Source organism: Eptatretus burgeri, chromosome 7, assembly GCF_056783735.1.
Source record: "Eptatretus burgeri isolate ZD-2024b chromosome 7, Ebu_testis_v1, whole genome shotgun sequence".
NCBI lineage: Eukaryota > Metazoa > Chordata > Myxini > Myxiniformes > Myxinidae > Eptatretus > Eptatretus burgeri.
The window spans coordinates 93,844,692-93,868,593 of record NC_140967.1 but is presented as its reverse complement, the minus strand read 5'-3'; the positions used below and the strand labels follow the sequence as shown (position 1 = coordinate 93,868,593).

Genomic DNA, 23,902 nt, shown 5'->3' with positions numbered 1-23,902 from the left:
AGCACGTGACAATTTAGACGACAACGCATCCTCCCACACTTTTACATTTGTCTTCCAGGAAACAGCAAAGGCACATGCCATGATGCCCTTTTCTCTTTCCACAGTTCAGGAGATTGGGGGTCACATTTCACTTACTTCACAAAAACTCCAAATAGTGAATTTGTGGGTGGAATCATTCCTTGAAAAAGGACAGTCGAGTTTCACCCTTGGTGTCTTTTGAAAGATTACACACAGGGTCAAGACCACTATCTGAAAATAGAGAAATACATGATCCGGTTACTTCAATGGTCCTCATTATTTACATAAAACATGTTAAAAGTTCCTCGATATTTGTATATAACATCTTAAATGGTCCACGTTATTTGTATATAACATGTTAAATGTTCCTCGATATTTGTATATAACATGTTAAATTGTCCTTGTTATTTGTATATTACATGTTAAATGTTCCTCGATATTTGTATAAAACATGTTAAATGGTCCTCATTATTTGTATATAACATGTTAAATGGTCCATGTTATTTGTATATCACATGTTAAATGGTCCTTGTTATTTGATTATAACATGTTAAATGTTCCTCGATATTTGTATATAACTTGTTAAATGGTCCTCATTATTTGTATATAACATGTTAAATGGTCCTCATTATTTGTATATAACATGTTAAAAGTTCCTCATTATTTGTATATAACATGTTAAATGGTCCACGTTATTTGTATATAACATGTTAAATGGTCCACGTTATTTGTATATAACATGTTAAATGTTCCTCGATATTTGTATATAACATGTTACATTGTCCTTGTTATTTGTATATTACATGTTAAATGTTCCTCGATATTTGTATAAAACATGTTAAATGGTCCTCATTATTTGTATATAACATGTTAAATGGTCCATGTTATTTGTATATCACATGTTAAATGGTCCTTGTTATTTGTATATAACATGTTAAATGTTCCTCGATATTTGTATATAACTTGTTAAATGGTCCTCATTATTTGTATATAACATGTTAAATGGTCCTCATTATTTGTATATAACATGTTAAAAGTTCCTCATTATTTGTATATAACATGTTAAATGGTCCATGTTATTTGAAAACAACATGTTAAGTGGTCCATGTTATTTGTAAATTGCATGTTAAATGGTCCTCAATATTTGTATATGACATGTTAAATGGTCCGTTTTATTTGTATATTACATGTTAAATGTTCCTCGATATTTGTATAAAACATGTTAAATGGTCCTCATTATTTGTATATAACATGTTAAATGGTCCATGTTATTTGTATATCACATGTTAAATGGTCCTTGTTATTTGATTATAACATGTTAAATGTTCCTCGATATTTGTATATAACTTGTTAAATGGTCCTCATTATTTGTATATAACATGTTAAATGGTCCTCATTATTTGTATATAACATGTTAAAAGTTCCTCATTATTTGTATATAACATGTTAAATGGTCCACGTTATTTGTATATAACATGTTAAATGGTCCACGTTATTTGTATATAACATGTTAAATGTTCCTCGATATTTGTATATAACATGTTACATTGTCCTTGTTATTTGTATATTACATGTTAAATGTTCCTCGATATTTGTATAAAACATGTTAAATGGTCCTCATTATTTGTATATAACATGTTAAATGGTCCATGTTATTTGTATATCACATGTTAAATGGTCCTTGTTATTTGTATATAACATGTTAAATGTTCCTCGATATTTGTATATAACTTGTTAAATGGTCCTCATTATTTGTATATAACATGTTAAATGGTCCTCATTATTTGTATATAACATGTTAAAAGTTCCTCATTATTTGTATATAACATGTTAAATGGTCCATGTTATTTGAAAACAACATGTTAAGTGGTCCATGTTATTTGTAAATTGCATGTTAAATGGTCCTCAATATTTGTATATGACATGTTAAATGGTCCGTTTTATTTGTATATAACATGTTAAATGTTCCTCGATATTTGTATATAACATGTTAAATGGTCCTCATTATTTGTATATAACATGTTAAAAGTTCCTCATTATTTGCATATAATATGTTAAATGGTCCATGTTATTTGTATACAACATGTTAAGTGGTCCATGTTATTTGGATCTAACATTTTAAATGTTCCTCATTATTTGTACATACCATGTTAAGTGGTCCTTGTTATTTGTATCTAACATGTTAAATGTTCCTCATTATTTGTACATCACATGTTAAATGATCCATGTTATTTGTATCTAACATGTTAAATGTTCCTCATTATTTGAACATAACATGTTAAGTGGTACATGTTATTTGTTGATAACATGTTAAATGTTCCTCGTTATCTGCATACAACATGTTCAATGGTCCATGTTATTTGTATATAACATGTTAAATGTTCCATGTTATTTGTAAATAACATGTTAAATGTTCCTCATTATTTGTATATAACATGTCAAGTGGTCCATGTTATTTGTAGAAAACATGTTAAATGTTCCTTGTTATTTGTATACAACATGTTCAATGGTCCATGTTATTTGTATATAGCATGTTAAATCGTCCTTGTTATTTGTATATAGCATGTTAAATGTTCCTTTTTATTTGCATATGACATGTTAAATGGTCCTTGTTATTTACATATAACATGTTAACTGGTCCACATTATTTGTAGATAACATGTTAAATGTTCCTTGTTATTTGCATATGACATGTTAAATGGTCCACATTATTTGTATATAACATGTTAACTGGTCCATGTTATTTGTATATAACATGTTAAATGTTCCTTGTTATTTGCATATGACATGTTAAATGGTCCACGTTATTTGCATATAACATGTTAAATGTTCCACGTTATTTGTATATAACATGTTAAATGTTCCACGTTATTTGTATATAACATGTTAAATGGTCCTTGTTATTTGCATATAACATGTTAAATGGTCCTTGTTATTTGTATATAACATGTTAAATCGTACTTGTTATTTGTATATTACATGTTAAATGTTCCTTGTTATTTGCATATGACATGTTAAATGGTCCACGTTATTTGTATATAACATGTTAAATGATCCTTGTTATTTGCATATAACATGTTAACTGGTCTACGTTATTTGTATATAACATGTTAAATGTTCCTTGTTATTTGCATATGGCATGTTAAATGGTCCACGTTATTTGTATATAACATGTTAAATGGTCCTTGTTATTTGCATATCACATGTTAACTGGTCCACGTTATTTGTATATAACATGTTAAATGTTCCACGATATTTGCATATGACATGTTAAATGGTCCACGTTATTTGTATATAACATGTTAAATGGTCCTTGTTATTTGCAAACAACATGTTAACTGGTCCACGTCATTTGCATACAACATGTTAACTGGTCCACGTTATTTGTATATAACATGTTAAATGTTCCTTGTTATTTGCATATGACATGTTAAATGGTCCACGTTATTTGTATAAAACATGTTAACTGGTCCACGTTATTTGTATATACCATGATGGTGACATTATTAGCCCCCATTGGACTTCATCCGAAATGGGGGCTTATGGACTTGGTCTCAATTTTGTGTGCGTTTGTGTCCGCAACTATATCTCGGACATGTATGGATCAATTTTATTTGTACTTGGCACAAAGACAACAAGTGATGTTCCACATATGCACATCTTTTTGTTTCACGATGTGATCAAAGATGACCGAGTGGCGGCCTTTTTTAGTTGTAAAAAATACTCCAGTGTTGAACACGTCCTCATCCATTTCTCGGACATGCATTTCCGATGTCGTTCAAACTTGGCACACAGATAATGAATGATTGCTAACATGAACACGTCATGTTTTTTTGAGATCAGATTCAAGATGGTCGACTAATGGCCATTTTCTTACTAAATGTGTTCTCAATCATTTCTCAGACATGCTGGTCCAATTTTGTTCAAACTTGGCACAAGCACAGTCCATGATGGCTACACCTGCACCTCACTTTCTTTTGCAATCTGATGAAAGATGGCCAACTGGAAGACGGGCAGCCATTTTAGTTGTACATAAATAAGGGCTGGCCCTTTAACTCCTCAGAGAAAAATTACTAAAACAGGGGCTATGACATTTTGTACTTTTTAATTGTTGATATATATATATATATATATATATATATATATATATATATATATATATATATATATATATATATATATATATATATATATTTTTTTTTTTTTAATAGTGTGGTTCATTTGTATCTCTTAGTTTATATTAAATAATATCATATCATTTGTTCATACATAATTTTGTAAATTGCCTGCTGAAGTTGATTTTTTGCAGTTTGCAGAGGTGATGCAGTGGTTTCAAAAATAGTCAACAATGATTATGATATAGATGTGCATCTTAACTTACACAGGTGATGTAAGCTTGAAACAGGTAAACAGGACAGTGAAGATATTGCACTGAGATCAACCACAAAGTTGCAACGTCAAGAATCCCCTTGGCCTCGGTTCATAAAGAACGTAATTTAAACATGTGCAGTGTTCATAAGAGATAGTATTAGAGAATGGAAGGAGTATAAAAAGGAAAAGCAGAAACAATAGTAGAATTAGCAGAAGAGGAAGAAGATCGTTGGGAAATCTGGACAACATCGTGATTATTCAAAATGAAGCACACGCAAACGAGAAGGCCAAAACAAGTCAGAATTCATTTTGTGCATTTGGATCTTCTTTCAAGTAATAGTCGACACATCACACCATAGAATGAGAAAGCAAGAGTGACATTAATTTAAATTTTACATTCTTACACAGAGAACAGCTGTTTGGTTGCTTTTCATGCTTTGAATGCATCCTTCTGAACAAAATGAGATCTACTCCAGCTACTGTCCATGAAAATCGTGCCCATTTGTCTGTTAGTAATTATACTGCCAAGCTGGGAGCCGGCCGGTCTGATTACTGCCACTGCAGCTCAGATCCATCCCATCAGAGCAGTTCTCTCCAGAGGGCAAACATTTTGGAAATACAACCACATGAAATCTAGCATTCATTGAGGGCTTTACAAGTGAGCAGACAGGTGCAAGCCCCCATTTTCTTCAACCTTGTTCAAAGTTTAATGATACAGTACACAGAACTGTTGAGCGAATCAACAAACAAGTAATTTTGGATGTTGAAAATGTCCAAGTTGACAAAAAAAAATTGTTCCCGAAACAGAACAATCTCACAGAACAATCCAGCTTATCCCCAGCGTTTTCCACACACTGTACTTGCAATAAATAGAAGCATCGAAGTGTGATGAACCATAGCATGTACTGCAAGGATAAGAGCTCCAAGGCAAGCACTTGGAGCAATCTCTAAGAATCCTTTAGCTCCCTTGGCTCACTCCAGCGCATTGACATAAACACAGCTGCCCAGAGTGTCCCGCGCAGCAGGGCCGGCAATTTGCTCACCCAGACGCCTCTCCTGGGAGGTCGCTTTGCTTGCTCGCTTGATATCATGTCAAGACAGCTGTGCAGAGGAGTCCAGGTTTGGTTGCGGTCACACTACGGATCATTTCTCAAACACCAGCTTCCTGTACCAAGCAGAACACCTTTCCAATGTTAGTGCTCCATGATTCAAACCACAATATGCTGAGCCCTGAATGCCCCAATCAGCTCCCAGTGCATCTCCCTAGAGATCATACCTTCATCGGCAGCTGGCATCAGCTCTACATTAAAAACCAGAGCCAGAGATTACAATGGGATCAGAAGAGAGGGTGAAAGGGGGGGGTGGGTGGGAGGGGTTTGGTGAGAGAACTGCCAATAATTCTTTGGAAAGGTCAGACTTGGTTGCAAGGGCCAGAGATTAGAATGGGAGTAGGAGAGTGAAAAGGGATGGGGTGGGGGTGGGGCAGGAGGAGTGGTTATGGTGATAGATCTGCTAATAATTCTTTGGACTGTGACCCAGAAAGCCAAAACACGCCAGTGGTGTGCCAAACAAGGCATTGGAACGTTTAAGTGGCAAGATATCCAAGGACTTTGATCAGCAAAACAAATGGTTCAGGATGATAATGAGTGAAAGCACAGCAGTTACTGAAAATGACAGCTACTGATCTTGGTGAGAAATGATTCTACTGTCAATTGTTCTCCTGCTGATTTGAAATGCCTTGTTAAAGTGTGCACTAAACATTCCTTAACGATTAGGCATTGTTTAAAAGACTTTTTGCTCTATTTTGGAGAATGGTGTTTCAACTAAGTTCAAAGGTCATAAATGTGTAGAATTATGGAGAAGAGAAGTGCTCGTTTCTTTTGTGTATGCAACAAGTGTTGGATGTGTTTTGGAAATGAGAATCCAACAAAAAGTAATACCATGGGGCACGGTAACCGATTTATAAATAGGACTGCATTTTTTCTTTATTTTTGTACAAAAAATGGAGGCTTGTAGAACAGCGAGAACAACGAGCAAAACAGAACAGAACACAGTGGAATGCGGAGAAACACTAACAGCAGGGTAGAGGGGCACAATGGAGGGACACTTGGAAGAAGAATGGCGAGGGTAATAATGAGTCGCAAGTGCAGGGGGTGAAAATCTGGATACAGGCTCAAACACAGTAATAAAGGGGCTGAGAGAAGAGGAAATGGCAACTGTGGATGAAACAGCAATGGAACCAAAAAAAAGGCAAAGGAAAGTGGATGGGGAGGGGAGAAAATGCAATAACCTGGAAAGGAATGGGGTGAGCATGGGGAGGATTAGTTGAGGGTAGGAAAGATCATGAGCATAGATGGGGGATGACCTGAGGCAGAGATAAACAGACATGTTGATACCCAGGAGGGAAGAATGAGATTGAACAGACTGAGGAAGTTGGCTCCACAGGTGAGAGAAAAGATGAACAAATGAGGTAAGTAGTCAGCCTGGATTTTCTGGATAGACATGGAATTGTGATTTACATGAGGAAATGCTTTTGAAGTAAACTTAGAGCAAGGAGAAAAACATGGGTAAATTCACAGTGTGTGCTGTTATTATTTATTTTTTATTCACATAGGATAACAGCACATCTCAGAGAGGTATGGAAAGTGAAACTTTGGATTGATTCCAAATTTAACTACAAACTGCCATCCTGGTATGACGCAGTCAGGGTATTACAGCAGTCGGCACCCCCCCCCCCCCCCGTCTGCGAGCATTTGTTATTTTAAAGAGAAAATAATACAATTTGAGAAGAGTAGGACATTGTGTGTTGATGTCCCAGACCAAGCTCCAAGTTCCTGTCCAAAGCAATAAGGGTCGTTCCTAAAGTCCTCGGAACAAATCCAAATAATATTGTTATTTTATAGCATATATGTATCTATAATCGATCAATACTAATAAGTGTGTGTGTGTGTGTGTGTGTGTGTGTGTGTGTGTGTGTGTGTGTGTGTGTGTGTGTGTGTGTGTGTGTGTGTGTGTGTGTGTGTGTGTGTTCCATAACTCCAAAATCATGAAACCTCATAGCCTAAACTTTGCATGCAAGCTAAGGGAACTTCAAGGAAGTGCATGAGTGAAAATTAGATGTTTGGTTTAATTAAAACACCCATTTTGAAGATAATTAACGACATTATTTAATTGTATCCTTTATCAGGTGCCTTCGAAGCCACTTCCCTGACGTCTTAAGGCACATCTTGGTTACCTCGCTTGGGTCTTAATTCGCCATTTTGTTCAGCCTGCTCAACAATGCCTCCACTTGGAACAGGCTGCAATGGTTTATCAACAAAGTTTTTTCATTTTCCTCACTCATATCATTGAATATGCCTGGTGTTGGTTTAATGGTTAATGGTTAGGGTGGTGGGCTTGGGATCCTTGGGTCCCGAGTTCAAATCCCACTCAGTTGTTGAATTAATACCAGGTGGGGTTGACTCTGCCTGTCATCCTTCCGAGGTCGGCAAAATGGGCGGCAGCTTGCTGGTATCCTGTGTCGGAGTGGCAACATGTCCAGGATTGAGCCCAATAGCCAAGGAGACTGCTTAGGCAGCACCAACACTGCACAGAGTATGGTCCCAATGGATGGATGGATATCATTGAAAGCCTGATCATCATACCTACGAATCGCTGTATGCATTGCAATGCTTATAAATGCCAGGAGATGCCAGCGTCTGTGGCTTTATTTAATTTCTGGACATGACATAGCCTCGAGAATCTCTTAAACTAAGCCGAATTACAAAATGTAAGCTCAATAATGGAACTGAGCAGCAGTTCCGACTGTTAAAAAAGTGTTCATTTGTCCAATTCGGATATATTTAACATTTTGGCGTCTCATTTAATATGACACATCGGCGATCGCTAGTGCTCGGTTGTTTGGTTCTAAGCCATGGCCATACACAGCAAAGGTAGGTATTCGCACTGTCACTGAATATATCGATCGACTTGAACAAAGTTCAGGCCCTACTCGCCTGCATTTGGCCCCGCATTGTCAGGCGATCCCTTGGGCGGTGGCTCGCTTGCCGAAAATGTTGCAATTATATTTCGACGTTTCCCCTTTTTGTATGATCTACATTTCATTATATGACCTTTTTGTTTCATAATATGACCCATCACTTCGATATAGATAGATGCATGTAAGAAAATTAAACATTTCGTTTTTAAAAGTTTCTTCCACCATTTCATTCGAGTGCTTGCTTGAAGTGCTCTTCAAGCTTCGATCTCGACAATCTTCCATGGCTACACCGCAGCACGGTTCTCTATGGAGACATCTCCAGAATTAGGAAGGCAAAATAAATTAGATGATTACAAGGAGTAAAATATGTTTTCAGTTGTTACAAAGCAATGAATCGCCACATCATGGCAGGATAGCTAAGAGGTAGGCACACTCCTTCCAAGCCGTTTAGCCTGGGTGCAAATCCCGAACCAGCTATGAACTATTGAACTGTCATCCTGGTGTTTCACAGGAAGGGTGATTCATCAATGTGTGTGTCATCTTTCGGATGGATGTTAAACTGAACATCACATCAGCCGGAATCCCCCACTCTCCCCTCCTCACTCTCCCTCCCTTTCCCTCTCTCACCCCACTCCCTCTATCACACCTCTCCTTCTCCCCCTCCAAACCCTCACCCCTCCCTCTCCCTCTCCTTTTCCCACCCCTCTCCCTCCCCTCTACCTCGCACCCCTCTCCATCCCCTCTACCTCCCACCCCTCTCCCACCCCTCCAACTCTCTCTCTCTCTCTCTCTCTCTCTCTCTCTCTCTCTCTCTCTCTCTCTCTCTCTCTCTCTCTCTCTCTCTCTCTCTCTCTCTCTCTCTCTCTCTCTCTCTCTCTCTCTCTCTCTCTCTCTCTCTCTCTCTCTCTCTCTCTCTCTCTCTCTCTCACTCCCCTCTCCCTCTCCCTCTCTCTCCCTCTCCCTCTCTCCCACCCACACCTCTCCCTCTCTCTCTCCCACCCACCCCTCTCACCTTCTCTCGCTCTCTCTCTCTCCCACCCACCCCTCTCTCTCTTTCTCTCTCCCTCTCACTTTCTCTCTCTCTCTTCCACTCATCCTCTTCACCTTCTCTCTCTCTACCAACCACGCCTCTCCCTCTCTCTTGCACCATTTCCCTACCTTGTCCCCCTCTCTTCTCTCCATCCTCTCTCTCCCACCCTCCCCCCCCCCTGTTCATGGGACTGTAAAGAACTGACGGTTTAGTTTTAAATTTTAAACTGCTTCCCCAGAGTGTAGCATGTATGAATCAGTTTCAGAGTGAGCCAACCGGAGGGGTGCAAAGTTCATTGCATGTGTGAGCATGCATACATGCTGGCAGGCCTTTTGCCAGGTAGATAGCGTGTGTATTAAATGCTCCTGCACAGTTTTATAAAGAACAAAATGGTTAAAAAGAAAATGTTGCTGTTTGGGCACATTTTATTGCCCTTCCCTCCCCGTCCCCTCACACAACATTCTCTTCCCCTCATGCTGCCTTCCCTCCCCTTCTCCTCACACTTAACTCCTTCTAAACCCCTTCCTGCATCCACCCACCATGGACATCACCAGGCGGTTTCCGCTTGCTGTTATTGACATGATGTTTTAACGTACCACATTTCATTCAATCCTGTATAACCCCCTACCCCCTTCTCGACATGTTCCCCTACCAAACGTAAGTCCAGAACCCCCTCCCCTCATGCGTACCAACTCCCAAACCTCCACCTCACTTCCCCTTCCTCTCTCTCCCATCCCCCCTTCCCAGAGTGTGTAGCAACATTTGATGAGGCGTCGCTAACCCCCCCCACCTCGCTTTTCCCCCCTTTCTAGCTCCACCTCCCCTCATCCCTCTCCCTCCTCTCTCTTTCCCTCCCCTTTAATATTGATGGGTTGCATTTGCTTTTACAGTCCATAACAAAGGAGTATATATATATATATATATATATATATATATATATATATATATATATATATATATATATATATATATATATATATATATATATATATATATATATCCATCCATCCAATGGGACCATATTCTGTGCAGAGCGTTGGTGCTGCCTTAGCAGTCTCCAAGGCTATTGGGCACAATCCTGGACAGGTCGTCACTCTGATACAGGATACCAGCCAGCTGGTACTCATTTTGCCAACCTCAGAAGGATGACAGGCAGAGTCAACCCCACCTGGTATTATTTCAACAGCCAAACAGGATTTGAACTCAGAATCCTGGGATCCCAAGCCCCATCACCCTCACCATTAAGGCCTAAGTCACATTTGCCACGGCGGCCGAGGGGTCTCCAAAATCTACGGCCACTAGCAATTATACAGCGGCCGCAGTATTTCCACGGTCACACAATGTAGCAGTCACATAAGTTTTTATTTTTCGGGGAGCTGCACGGCGTATTTATAAATTGTGGAGACCGAAAACGTGGGGTTGCCGTACGGTCTTTGATTTGATGTCGCACGGTGACCTTAGGGCGTTCCTGCGGCGGCCAAAGAATTTTCAAGGCAGACGCAAGGTGCCTGCAAGGCGACCGCAGGGGGGCCCTAAGGCGAACGTGCGACCAGACAAACGGTAACAAATGGGTTAATTTTTTTTTTCACCAGTTTTTTTTTTTTCGGCTTGTCGAATTGCTACGGCGAACGTAGAAATGAAAAAGTTATAACTCCGCGTTATAATTCCACGGCCACCTTACGACCTGTAAAATATAGCCAAACGGCGTAGGGCCACTATGAGGCCACCGCAGAAATTCTGCGGCCGCCGCACGTTTCTGTCAATTCAGAGGGCGTATGGCCGGCGTATCCTCGCCGTAGAGCAAATGTGACTTAGGCCTGAGCCAACACCATGCATATATATATATATATATATATATATATATATATATATATATATATATATATATATATATATATGTATATATATATATATATATGTTGTTCGTCTTTCGGCTGCTCGCGTTAAGGGTCACGACAGTGGATCATCCGTTATGATCCGCATACTGATTTGGCATAGGTTTTACGCCGGATGCCCTTCCTGACGCAACCCTGGTCGCCTCTTACGACACAGGGATTTGGTTTCGCCATGATTCCGGGCTGCCCTACACACTCTCAAAGCATGGCCCAGTGCAGAGCTCCCATCCTCAAGCGATCCTCAAACCCAAGCCTCCGGGTAGCCGGATTACAGGTGCACGCCACTACACCCGGTTATATATATATATATATATATATATATATATATATATATATATATATATATATATATATATATATGGTATATCTTCTTTCGGCTGCTCCCGTGAGGGGTCGCCACAGCAGATCATCCGTATGATCCGCATAGTGATTTGGTACATGTTTTACGCCGGATGCCCTTCCTGACGCAACCCTGGTCGCTTCTTACGACACAGGGATATGGTACACCTATTTTAACCAGGGTACACACCGGCCCAGTACACTGGTACTCATTTCGCCGACCTCGGAACGATGACAGGCTGAGTCAACCCTGCCAGCTGACAGACAGTCAAAATATATATATATATATATATATATATATATATATATATATATATATATATATATATATATACATGTATATGTATATATATATATATATATATATATATATATATATATATATATATATATATATACATGTATATGTATATATATATATATATATATATATATATATATATATATATATATATATATATATATATATACATGTATATGTATATATATATATATATATATATATATACATATATATATATACACATGTATATGTATATATATATATATATATATATATATATATATATCTATATATATATATATATGTATATATATATATTTATATATATATATATATATATATATATATATATATATATATATAAATATACATATATACATATATATACATATACATACATATATATATATACATATACATACATATATATATATATATATATATACATACATATATATATATATATATATATATATATATATATATATATATATATATATATACTATCCCTGTGTCGTAAGAGGCGACCAGGGTTGCGTCACGAAGGGCATCCGGCATAAAACATGTGCCAAATCACTATGCGGATCATACGGATGATCCGCTGTGGCGACCCCGAACGGGAGCAGCCGAAAGAAGAAGAAGATACACACATACATATATATATATATATATATATATATATATATATATATATATATATATATATATATTATACATGCTAATTGCTCATAGTTTGGGACTGACAGCACGGTCCACATTGAACTTTGAGCTGTGTAATGAGGGTTTGATTCCCATCTGAACGATGAACCATCATATTTGCACTTCACAAACCGGACGTTGTACATCACAAAGTACTCCGTCCCTCAAATAGCCATTAAGCCGGGTGTCCCTTGTTCTAGTTTTATTTGATGGGCATAAAGGATTTCACAGTGTCTATTCTGAAGAGTCTTTGGGCAAGAGAAGAAGAACCATTGACATTTTTTGGATGATTTGAGTTTCTGTTGCCCAAAACTTTTGCACGTGCCACCTATGGGGAGAACTGCAACACCTGCATAGCCAGACCCCCAGAAATGATGCAAAGTAGCAGCCAAGCGATACATAAGCTTAAATGAACCATTGGACTTCTGTTTTTTTCTTGTGTGCAGCACATGGTTACGAGTGGCATCATTTGCTGGGGCGCAGCTTTTGCTTTTCCTTTTGCTTGCAAATTCAAGGCTCGTGGAAGAGCTGAAACACTGAATGGATCAGGATGCAACAGAACAGAATGAGCAGTAGAACGAGGAGGGGATACCAACAGCAGGGTCAAAGGACAAAATAGAGGGTGACTTGGACAAATAATGAGTGTAGGGAAGGATACATTGGGTGGACAAGATGGACAAAGAAGCAAGCTCTCAGGAAGGAAAAACTGGAAATTTGGAAGAAGATTGGCTTTGTGGGAGATGGAGCAGAGGGTAGAAAGGATATAAAAGATCATGGTTTTAGATTGGGGGTGATTTGAGATGGTGGGGAACAGTAATTGTCTTGAAGACCTGGGGGGACGAATGAGATTGAAGAGAATGTGGAAGTTGGATACATAACACAGGTGGGTGAAAAAAGAGGAACAAATGAGTGGACGTGAGCAGTGATACTGTGCCACTAAAGCAGTGCACCCTGTAGGTTAGAGCAGGATTTTTTTTCCAGTATTTTGTTCAGGGTATTGCTGATAACTCACCGACTCTTCACGAATGGCACCGTGGGATCTACAACGCCCACCAACTAATGCCAGGAGACAGGTCGCCGCCCAGTTGAACGTCTACCCGAAGGAGGTCACACACATTGATGGATCACCCTGCCTGTGAAACACTAGCATGAAAGTTTATTGCTGTGTCGGATTCGAACCCAGACTAGAGAGCTCAGAGGTGAGTGTGAATACCTCTAGCTTATCCTGGAAGCCCAACCATTGCACTTAATGGTTAATAAAGTTGTTCATTGCTGTTAGTTGAACACTCCATATTATTGACACTGCACATCTTATCACTAATTTGTGTTCAAGGTCACATATTGTTCAAAGTGAAAAGGCGACGAAAATTGAGGCAGCAAATATCACGAGATGGAACACCAATTTTTACAGTGTTAAGGTCTGCAAAGGGGTCGTCGTCTCGATGTTTTATACACAAAGGAATGGGAGAGTGGGAGTTAAAAATTGAGAAAAGGAAAGAAAGGAGGGAGGACGGGGATCGAATGTAAGGAGCGTGTTGATAGGAGTTCGTTTGAGGGGAGTGGTGATGGGGTGAATGTGAGGGGCATGCAGATGAAAGGATAGGGTCAAAATAAAACCCTTCTTGCATATGTAACATGTAAATGTCCTCAAAGGCGAAAAGAGACTTTCCAGTACCCTGTCTATTGAGCCACAGAACAGTGTGTAGTTTGATCGCATTCCCTTGAGAGTCGATTCTAGACAAGACAACTACAGATTGAGCTGAATATAAACTATTTAACAAGTTTTCCTATCGCTGTGTAAACACAAGTCTGTCTCACCCTGTGTGATGATCAAAGACCTGCTATCTTGTGCTGAGTCCCCCATCTATGCTGGTGTTTAAAGCATTTCTCAGACTCACGGTTTACATACTCCAGCTTTCATGGCTCTCATGCACGTTGAACGAATACAGTACCCGGTACTTTTTACTTGATGCGCACGATGTTTGTCCGATGGGAATTCAAGAAAAATGCTTGTCTGAGGCGTTGGAGGACACGGCTCCAGAAGGGAGGTGATGGAGCAAAGGACTGACATGAAGTTATGATTCTTCATCAACAAAACTTTGCAAAACTGAAGAAGAGTTTGTTTTGTCGAAAATGGAGGCTAAGTGTATTGCTATACTGCAGTTTCGTCAAAGATAAAACATTTTCTCTTATTAAATTTAACTTACGGTGCTTACTCTTCCTTTTGAACCCCAAAACTTTCAAGACTCCACCTGACATCCCTCCTCTCACCCCCTTTAAAAATGCCCCACATCTCACTTTGAGCAACAGAACACCTTGCAAGTGAAAATCTTGATGCGTCTCAAGCTTCTCCGTTCGTTTTCCACCCCTAAATCTTTGCCCCAACTTGTTTGTTTTTTGATCCGACACTTTCGTTAAGTTAACAAGATCACCACTAATATAGATGTGATTACAACTTAAAAACCATTATTACTTGCAAGTCCACCTTTCCGAACAAGATTTAATATCTGGTCTTGCTCCTGCTGCCCACCCCATCCCACCACGGATCATGCGTGTTCATCAAGAAACCCTCAGCCACTTCCCCTCCCAAAGCCCAGGCTGGTTGCCCACCTGCATCAATTTGCCCCCTTATTTCTCCCTATTGTGGAATCGTATACCTGTATCCATTGTCTCGTGTCCTCACTTCACTTTTCCATATGTGCTTCCAATCACTACCTCATGAACGCACTCACCCTTGCATGCCTATGATCCCTTCTTCACACGCTCATTCTTTCCCATTCTGTTCTCCGAGTCATTGTTCCTTGTTTTTGTGTTATTCCTCTTTTCCTCTTTATGTATGTGCAACCCTCACCCTCCTACCACTCCCTGCCCCCAATACCTTTACGTCGGTTGTAAATCTGCTGTCGTTTGTTGTTCAGCTCCTCCATGAACCTAGGCCCTCGCTTTTCCTCCTTAGGTATGAACACAGGTGATCAGCAAATCCACGGCCAAGAAAAGAAGTCGGACTATAAAATAAGGGAGATGATTCAGTTATTATTGTCATAAAAAATAAAAAAATAGGGGATGGGAGGGGAGGACATGGGGGGGGGGGATGCAAAACTTTGGTCGATGCAATAAACAACAACAAAGAGTCCATAAAAGCCCCATTAACGCTTCGGGATCATGATGAGGATAAGTCATCACGTCTGCTGTAATTCAAATGCCAATGATGAAAAAAAATTTCAAACTCGTGTAACACAGGAATGACGGAAAAAAAAACAACAAAAAAAACAGTGTACTACAGGAAGACCCACATAACTGCACATCACTTCGGTCGTAACAATAACAATGACATAACAATAACAATGACATAACAATGACATCACTTCGGCAACAAGGTGCACTTTGTTTTTTTTTTTAATGAACTGGAATGGAAAGTAATACTGCAATACGTTTGACTTTGCAATGCGTGTTATTGTTGGACAAAGGCTCCTGAAAATTTGATAATGAAAACAATGAGGGTAAGCATTGCCACATTCAAGATCCTATTTGACACCACTGATTAACTTATCCACTTCAGGGAACTAAGTATAGAATGGATAACAAACCCTGACAAATATCTTCTCATGAGGTCCGATGAAATTCCCATCAGCTTCATATCAGATCATCTAAGAAATCATCATCTTGTTTTTTGTTTGTTTTTAAGGGAAAGAACAAGCTGAGTTGATGATCGGCACAAACTGGACCGGTCCAGAAATTGATTGAATATTTGCCTCTGTCAACGTAGGTGGGTGGAGGTTATGTTTTCACCCGTCTGTCTGTTTGTTTGTTACTTGGCAAAAAAAAATAAAAAAAATGGACAAGTATGTTTATCGCCTCCGTTTGTTTGTTTGTTTGTTTGTTTGTTTGTTTGTTTGTTTGTTTGTTTGTCTGTCCGCTCGTCTCTAGCCCAAACCACTCAACTGACCAGACTGAAATTTTCACAGATTGATGTCACCGACCCTGCGACGGTCCTGCATTGATTCGTAAAATTGGTTCGACCGAAAAGGTCGACAGAGGCCAATAGGCCAATTTGAGCAGATTTTCTAAAATCCTCAAATTTCATCCGATTAACTTGAAATGTGAACAGGATTTGCACATCAGGTCAGTGAATTCAACCGCTTATTACTTTTGAAGTTAACATAGGTCAAAAGGTCAACATAGGCCATAAGGTCAACCCAAAATACAGGTAGGCCAAATTTTTTAATTGTTTCAAAAATCGTCAATTTTCATCCAATTAACTTGAAATTTGAAGATCATTTGCATATGAGGTCGCTAAACTCAACCACCTATTAATATTGAGGTCAACATAAGACAAAAGGTCAACATAGGCCAAATTTCTGAAATCCTCAATTTTAATCCAATTAACTTGAATTTGAAGAGCATTTGCATATCAGGTTACTGAATTGAACCACCTACTAATTTTGAGGTAAGTATAGGCCAAAAGGTCCACATAGGCCAACAGGCCAATTTGGGCCAAATTTTCTAAAATCCTCCATTTTCATCCGATTGACTTGAAATTTGATAAGGATTTGCACATCAGATCAATGAATTCAAGCACTAATTATTTTTAAGGTCAAAAAGTCAACACAGACCTAATTCCTAAACCTAATAGATTGGGCCAAAAACTAATATTTTTATATGTATGTATATATATATATATATATATATATGTATATTATATACATACATACATCTACATATGTACATATATATATATATATATATATTTTTTTTTTTTCATATCTCAAAAAGTTTTGGATGAGTTCTGACAAAACTCGGTGGATGAGTTGGTTTGGTGACAAGAACAAGTGGATTAGATTTTGGTTCAGATCCAGCCCATCAGTGGGATACAAAACGTAAATTGTTCAACCTGGCGGAGGTATGCGATCTGCCGAGTGCCGTTCTACTTTGTTCTGTTTTGGCAAGTGTCGCTCTATGAATGATTTTTTCATTTGTTTGTCTGTGAACAGGATATCTCTAAGTTGTAGATGGATTTGGACGAAATTTGGTGGAGAGGTTGGGTGTATGACAAGAACAAGCTGATTAGATTTTGGTTCAGGTCCAGATGCAGATTCTGCATATCAGAGGGATACAAAACTTAAACTGTTCAGCCTGGCAGAAATATGTGCTCTACCGAGTACCATTCTAGTTCACTCATGGATTAGGAATAGCAATTTCAAGAGGCACCGTCTGTCGAGAGCCACCACCTGTTGCTTGCTACCCTTCCAAGATGCAACCAGCAGCCAGATTCTGTGTAAGGAATGAATGAATGAAAAATGAACGTTTGCTTTAAGAAATGCCGACCAAGTCGATGCACAACAATGTTCCACAAGATGGTGACGAGACAGCACATTTAACATTGAATTATCTATTGTGGGTTCGATTCCCAAATAGACTTAAATTGTCAGACTGGTGGTTTGCAGGCAAGGTGTTATTTCGAAAAGTGTGTTGCACCTCAGACAAACATGAAGCTGGAGACCCATCTGCGAGTATTAGCCATCCCTCAGATGGACGTTAAACTGGGCATCCCATCTGCCAGCATCAGTGGATGTACATCAAAGATCCACAGCGTCCTTCGAAATCATGAGGAGAAGGCAAGCCATCACCGTCACCCTGGCCAAATTTTTAACTCCTGCCCAAACCAACAGAAGGGCGTTGCATCAGCAGCACAGCTGTTCCCTCAGCCAATGATGCTTCTCACAGTAATAAGAATAGGAGGAGGAAGATTAAGAAGAAGAAGAAGAAGAAGAAGAAGAAGAAGAAGAAGAAGAAGAAGAAGAAGAAGAAGAAGAAGAAGAAGGAGGGAGAAGGAGGAAGGAAGGAAATGAGCCAGGGAATCGTCTGCAAGCACAAGCCATGGTGGAGGTCGTCTTTAGTGAAGAGTCGGCAAATCATCGGCGGCACCCTGGCCAAATTCCAAATTCTTGCCCTGACCTCCACAAGATGTGGCAACGGTAGTAATTATACAATGGTGCATACTTGCGGGCCAAATTCATAACCGACTGATCATTCAACAGGTATATGAACGGACGCATCATGATGTGCATAAGGAAATCGTCGTGGCACAAGCTCATTGAACTGTTGCGCAGTGATAATTAAGCTCGTCTAATTCTCCCGCAGCCTAGTAACAACCCTTCGAAAGCAGTCGCACATGAAAGGCTTTCTTCCGAAACATAAGGGTACAACAATTGCTTTAACAAATTACCCTGCTAATTGGCCGTCCCCCGACGTGGCGGTCCTAGAGGCTGTTTGTATGTGCAGCGGTTACGTGGAGAGCAACCCCGAGGTGCCTGAGAGTGGAGTGTCCGTAAATCAGAGAATGGGGAAACTCACTTTGTATATCACTTTGGTGCAAAGCGAAAATGTATCACAGTTTGGTAGGTCTGAGCCAAGTAACAATACTATGCGAGTGATGTAGTAGAATATTCACACAAAGGAATATGTGAGCTACAATCAGAACCAATCCATTGCTGATACCTAGTAAGTTGACCTGTTGCTCTTGCCTTGATGAGTATGCTTTCTCGTTGACCCAAACCAGCTACGTCGGAAAAATTCACAACCATTTCGTTGTGGTGCTTGCGATGTGCCAAATCGCGATGGCCAAATGGCTCCAGAGGCACGAAGCTCGTTTTGATAGATGTCAGATCCATTACGCATTGTTACAGGCAACCAATATAATTACAGCAATCAAATAAAAATTGCTTCATCTTATTCAGAATACCGATTCAACCGATGCGAGAAACATTTTCCTTTTGAGAAAGCATTGATAGGTGTGTTTTTCATGTCAACATTCACTCGAATCTGATGGTTGCAGTGTAACAACAGCAGGACATGTAATGGACCTGTCAGGCGAGCCAAAAGGGGCAGACATTCTTCAGACCACCCAGAAATAAAAGGAGGGGAACAAAATATGAAGCACAGAAAAACAAATCCTCCGCTGACTGGTATACAAAATGGCATGCGGGCCACGTGCGCTTCCCGGCTGCAAACGCAGTCAGCTGCTTTGACGCTTGGTGTTGCCACGTCCTGGGTTGCAGCATGCCTTTCAGAAGGAAAAGGTCTCTGTTATTCCAACTACTCCCTTCATAACCTGTATCCTAAGCATCCTCATTGCCTTGGCTTCCCCACCGACACCCCTTCCCTCTTTCCTCGGACCCGAGCTCCTCCCTTCCCCATAGCTCCGTTCCCCTAGGGCCGCATGTAGAGAATGACAGCCATAATTAATGCAGTTTCTGAGCTTTCCCCCTTTCACCCGGCTGACTGTGGAACGGGTTGGGTGAACAGCAGTGAGAGCACCAGTAAGAGTGGCCCGGACAGGAAGAATTTGTCACAGCCGGGACGATTCATGTCTGATGCACAATGTCTTGTGTGGAGCGAAACGCATTGTATCCATGGAAAAGGGGAGTGAAGCAGCGTGCTATCCCGGCCCTCGTTGGTACTAACGACGCACAAACAAAATAAATTTTGCAAAAAGGCACTTACTCTTCAACCACAAAGCCTTCTGTGAGCCAGCCATGAATTTACCAAAGCCTGAAGCTATCCAGTGATAACAGGAGCTGTTTTGATTTGCTGCTTCGAATGGATAGCAATACGGCTTTTCCTTCAGTCGCATAATGAAACGGAAACCTTCTACTATGGGACTGCCAAGCCCATCTTCAGGGTTGGCCAGGGTCCTGTTGGAAGTCTCCCAAAACAAAGCAGCATCTCCTGTGGTTCGGTCAGCTGTACGCACAGCTCATAATGCCTGAAAGGCCAAATGCATTACGGCGGAAAATGTCTAAGAAGCCATTAGGGAAATGCTACATGTAATCGAAGCACAAAAGGTTTGTTGTTCCAAATAGATTTTGGCCGAAAGACCGTTACACCAGGTGCGGTTGTGGCAATCAGCCAAGCACGATACGAAGAAAGGTTGGGCTTTCTAATTGGCTGTGCACATACACAAGATCATTCACATCATTTTAGCTAAATCCAGCCTCCGATTGCAGCGAAGTCTTTAGCCTAAAATTTTCTCAATGGATGCAGATGGTTCGCTCCACTAATGGTTGTCCAATGTCAAGTTATACGCGACTATGCAAGAGGATTGTCGCATCTTTATGCTTTGTACTTCTTTTACAGAACGGTCTTGGAAGCTATTATTCGTCGCCTATGTTCACAACCTTTTTGAAATGCAATTGATATTCCTCCTAAGTAAATTTTGCGTGCAAAGTTGAAATCAGGAAATACAATCCTTGACCCTCAATGTTTTTTTTTTTTTTCCCCCTTGTGTTGTCAAATGCATTTGTTTGTTGCAATGCACTTTGAAGAAAGTATCTGCACATGACAGCAATGCTTGATCAAATTATTAAAGTTTTTTGTTGTTGAATACTTGCTCTAAGCTTGTGGAAGAGTTATGACACACAACGAATCAGGACACAACACAACAAAGGGAACAGCAGGAGAAAGGGGAAAACACCAACAGCAGGACGGATGGAGAAAGTAGATGGAGACGGACAAACAAGGGATGCAGGTAAAGACGAGGGGTAAGGAAGAACGCAAAGGGTGGAGAAATATGGATACATCAGCAATTTTTTGGGGGGATGGGTGGGGGGGGTGGTTTAACAGGTGTAGAAAATATCATGATTTTGGATGGGGGGGTTACTTGAGATGGTGGTGAACAACTGTCTTGAAGACCTGGAGGGAAGAATGAGATTGAATAGAATATGGAAGGTGGTTCCACAGGTGGGAAAAAAAGAGGAACAAATGAGTGGAGGTGAGCAGTGATTCTGGATTTAGGAGGGGGTTGCTGGTGGACCACATGCTTCCTGCAGATACCTGAGGGTGGAAGGGGGGGGGTCAAAGCACAGAGAAGGCAGAGCCAGGACGCCAGGATGGGGTTCAAGTTGATCAAACCGGAGGAGACATGAGCCAGGGAGAGCCACTAAGTAGTCAAGAACGTCCTGTGGTAGGAATGCTTAGTTAAACAACTGAAGTCCGATTTATCGGCAGAGGCCTTGATTTGAAGATGTCAGGTTGGAATGGAGGCCTTGGATGGTTGAAGTCCACACAGTTAGGGACAGGAGGAGAGGAGCTCCTGAGAGGAGAACATGGGATGTGGAAAGGAGAGGGTGTGGGGTGGGTGGAAGCCGGGGGGGGGGAGGGGTGAAGCTGGGAGGAGCGAGGGGGAGGGGGTGAAGGTGAGAGAGGGCAGGATGAGCGGGGACTAGAAGGTGGTAATGGTACTGACATGGAGGGGTTTAAGACCATAAATGGACGTGAAGGGGGAATTTTTGTCATATGCACAGCCTTTGCAAAATTGACGCCTCAGGATTCCCAGACTGGATAACCCATGACAGTCTTCATCGGTGGGGTGGTGGTGAGAATGTCTTTGGTTGAGGGCATGGAGAAAAATTTGGCTCGAAGTGAAAGAGGAGACTGGATAAACTAAGCACTGAGAAGTGTGGAGGTTTTGGGAAATAATTCTCAATGTAAAAGAGAAAAGGAATAGATTTTGATTAAGAAGAAGAAGAAGAAGAAGAAGAAGAAGAAGAAGAAGAAGAAGAAGAAGAAGAAGAAGAAGAAGAAGAAGAAGAAGAAGAAGAAGAAGAAGAAGAAGAAGAAGAAGAAGAAGAAGAATAATGAATGGGTTGTTCATGATGGTCCAGTAATAAGCAGAGTAGGACACTTTAAGATACTCGAGAATGTAAGACCCGGAGCTTCGCTGGTGGGAATACCAATCTTTGTGAAATTGCTAAAAAACGACGACTATTGTTAATGGGATCATATAATTAGGCGGTGTATAGATACTGGCCAAGCTGTGCACTCAGGAAACGAGGAGGGGGAGAGTGCTAATGGGATTTTCATCACAACCTTTTTAGACAATGAATTCTGAATAATATACAACAATTTACTCACTAAAAGGAAGATCAAAATAAAATTGAAAAATTCCCACCCTCCCCCTTCCCCTCCTCCTCTCTTCCTTCCTTTGATCAAACTTTCTGTGGTACGTGAGGCACGGGCCATGCCAAGAAACAAATTATATCGCGGAGTTATAACTCTTCATTTCTACATTGGCCGTAGCAATTCGACAAGCCAAGCTGTGACGTAGATATGTTCCACGTCGACCGTACGTAGAGCGTACGGTGGGCTTGCGTTATTCGTGTGGCTGCCGTAAGCTCTTATCAATGAAAAATGAATTTTGCCAACCCCCAAAAAATTACGGCGGCCGCACTATTTCCACGGTCGCCGTAGGGTAGTCCCAAGGCGTCCCTGTGTTCAACGTATGGTGGCCTTGTGGTCTATGTGACTACCCGCGGGCAACGCAGGGTCGACGCACGGTTCCCCTACGCCCGCCGTGCGTCCTACGTACGGCCTCCGTGGCAGTCTGCGTCGACCGTGCATCCACCGTGCGCTACCGCGAGAGATCGGAGAATAGGTGTTTGCCGATACAGTGGTGCCCCAAGAATCCCAATTTAATTCGTTCCAGGAGGCTGTTCGGATTGCAAAAAGTTCGGATTCCAAAACTATTTTCCCAATAAGAAATAATGGAAAGTGAATTAATCCATTCCTGGACCCCAAGAAAACCCACTTTCAACTGAAATTCCCCATGTTTAAGGTAAAATAAGATGAGTAAATGACCTTCGGTGGCGGTGTATTGTATGTAAACTGGCACAATCACCACATCCAAAGGTCCACACAGGCTCGTGCTCCGGCCTGGGTTCCGATCGCTCGCGCACTCTGCGAGAGCGCTGCCCCCAGGGCAGCTCGTCAAACATGATGCCCCCAGAACCACAATCACTTTCATCAAACGCATCGGGCTGAGGTAATCATGGATATTTCAAATTACAACCGGTTTTTCTGTGACATTAAATCCTTGCCCGACAGTCCGTCACACCACGTGTGCTTTTTTGTTTTAAGTGCTAATAGCTTTTCTGTTCTTAATTAAAACACAAGATGAGTAAAAAAAAAAAAACAGCACAAATCAAGGTGAAAACACGAGGTAAAGTAGCGATCGACACACGAGAGATGCTTTCACGAGGACTTCCACCGACGAACTGAATGAACAAAGCGCGAAGATGCGGGTCGAACAGGCGGGGGAGACGCACGTGAACAAACATGAACGCCACGTTGTGTTTGGTTTTTAAAATGTATTAGGTTTTTAGGGCAAAATTTTCTCGAAAAAAAATGTTCGGATTCCAATTTGTTCAAACAATGGGGCGTTCGGATTCTGGGGGCACCACGGTACTCCGAACTGGAATATTCAGTTATATATTTTGTAGTTATAGTATATT

The 23,902-nt window shown here is 40.6% G+C and overlaps 1 protein-coding gene and 1 long non-coding RNA gene across 9 annotated transcripts in view; one reads left to right on the top strand and one right to left on the bottom strand.

Moving 5' to 3' along the window:
• Positions 1-23,902, bottom strand: part of LOC147023821 (uncharacterized) — a 373,912-nt gene that overhangs the window by 223,039 nt on the left and 126,971 nt on the right. Inside the window, exons 1-2 of one of the 8 annotated variants that reach the window (XM_085889659.1) lie at positions 5,666-5,959; positions 5,433-5,554 (exon numbers count right to left, since the gene is read on the bottom strand). The exons of 6 other annotated variants lie outside the window; for them this stretch is intronic. The gene's annotated coding sequence lies outside the window, so the exon portion shown is untranslated. Of the gene's footprint in view, positions 1-5,432; positions 5,555-5,665; positions 5,960-23,902 lie in introns of those variants that run through there. One more of the 8 variants, XM_085889658.1, reaches the window with a different exon arrangement.
• LOC147023822 (uncharacterized) overlaps positions 5,941-23,902 on the top strand; it is a 75,769-nt gene continuing 57,807 nt past the window's right edge. Inside the window, exon 1 of the long non-coding RNA XR_015060386.1 lies at positions 5,941-6,078. This is a non-coding gene — a long non-coding RNA (uncharacterized LOC147023822). The remainder of the gene's footprint in view (positions 6,079-23,902) is intronic.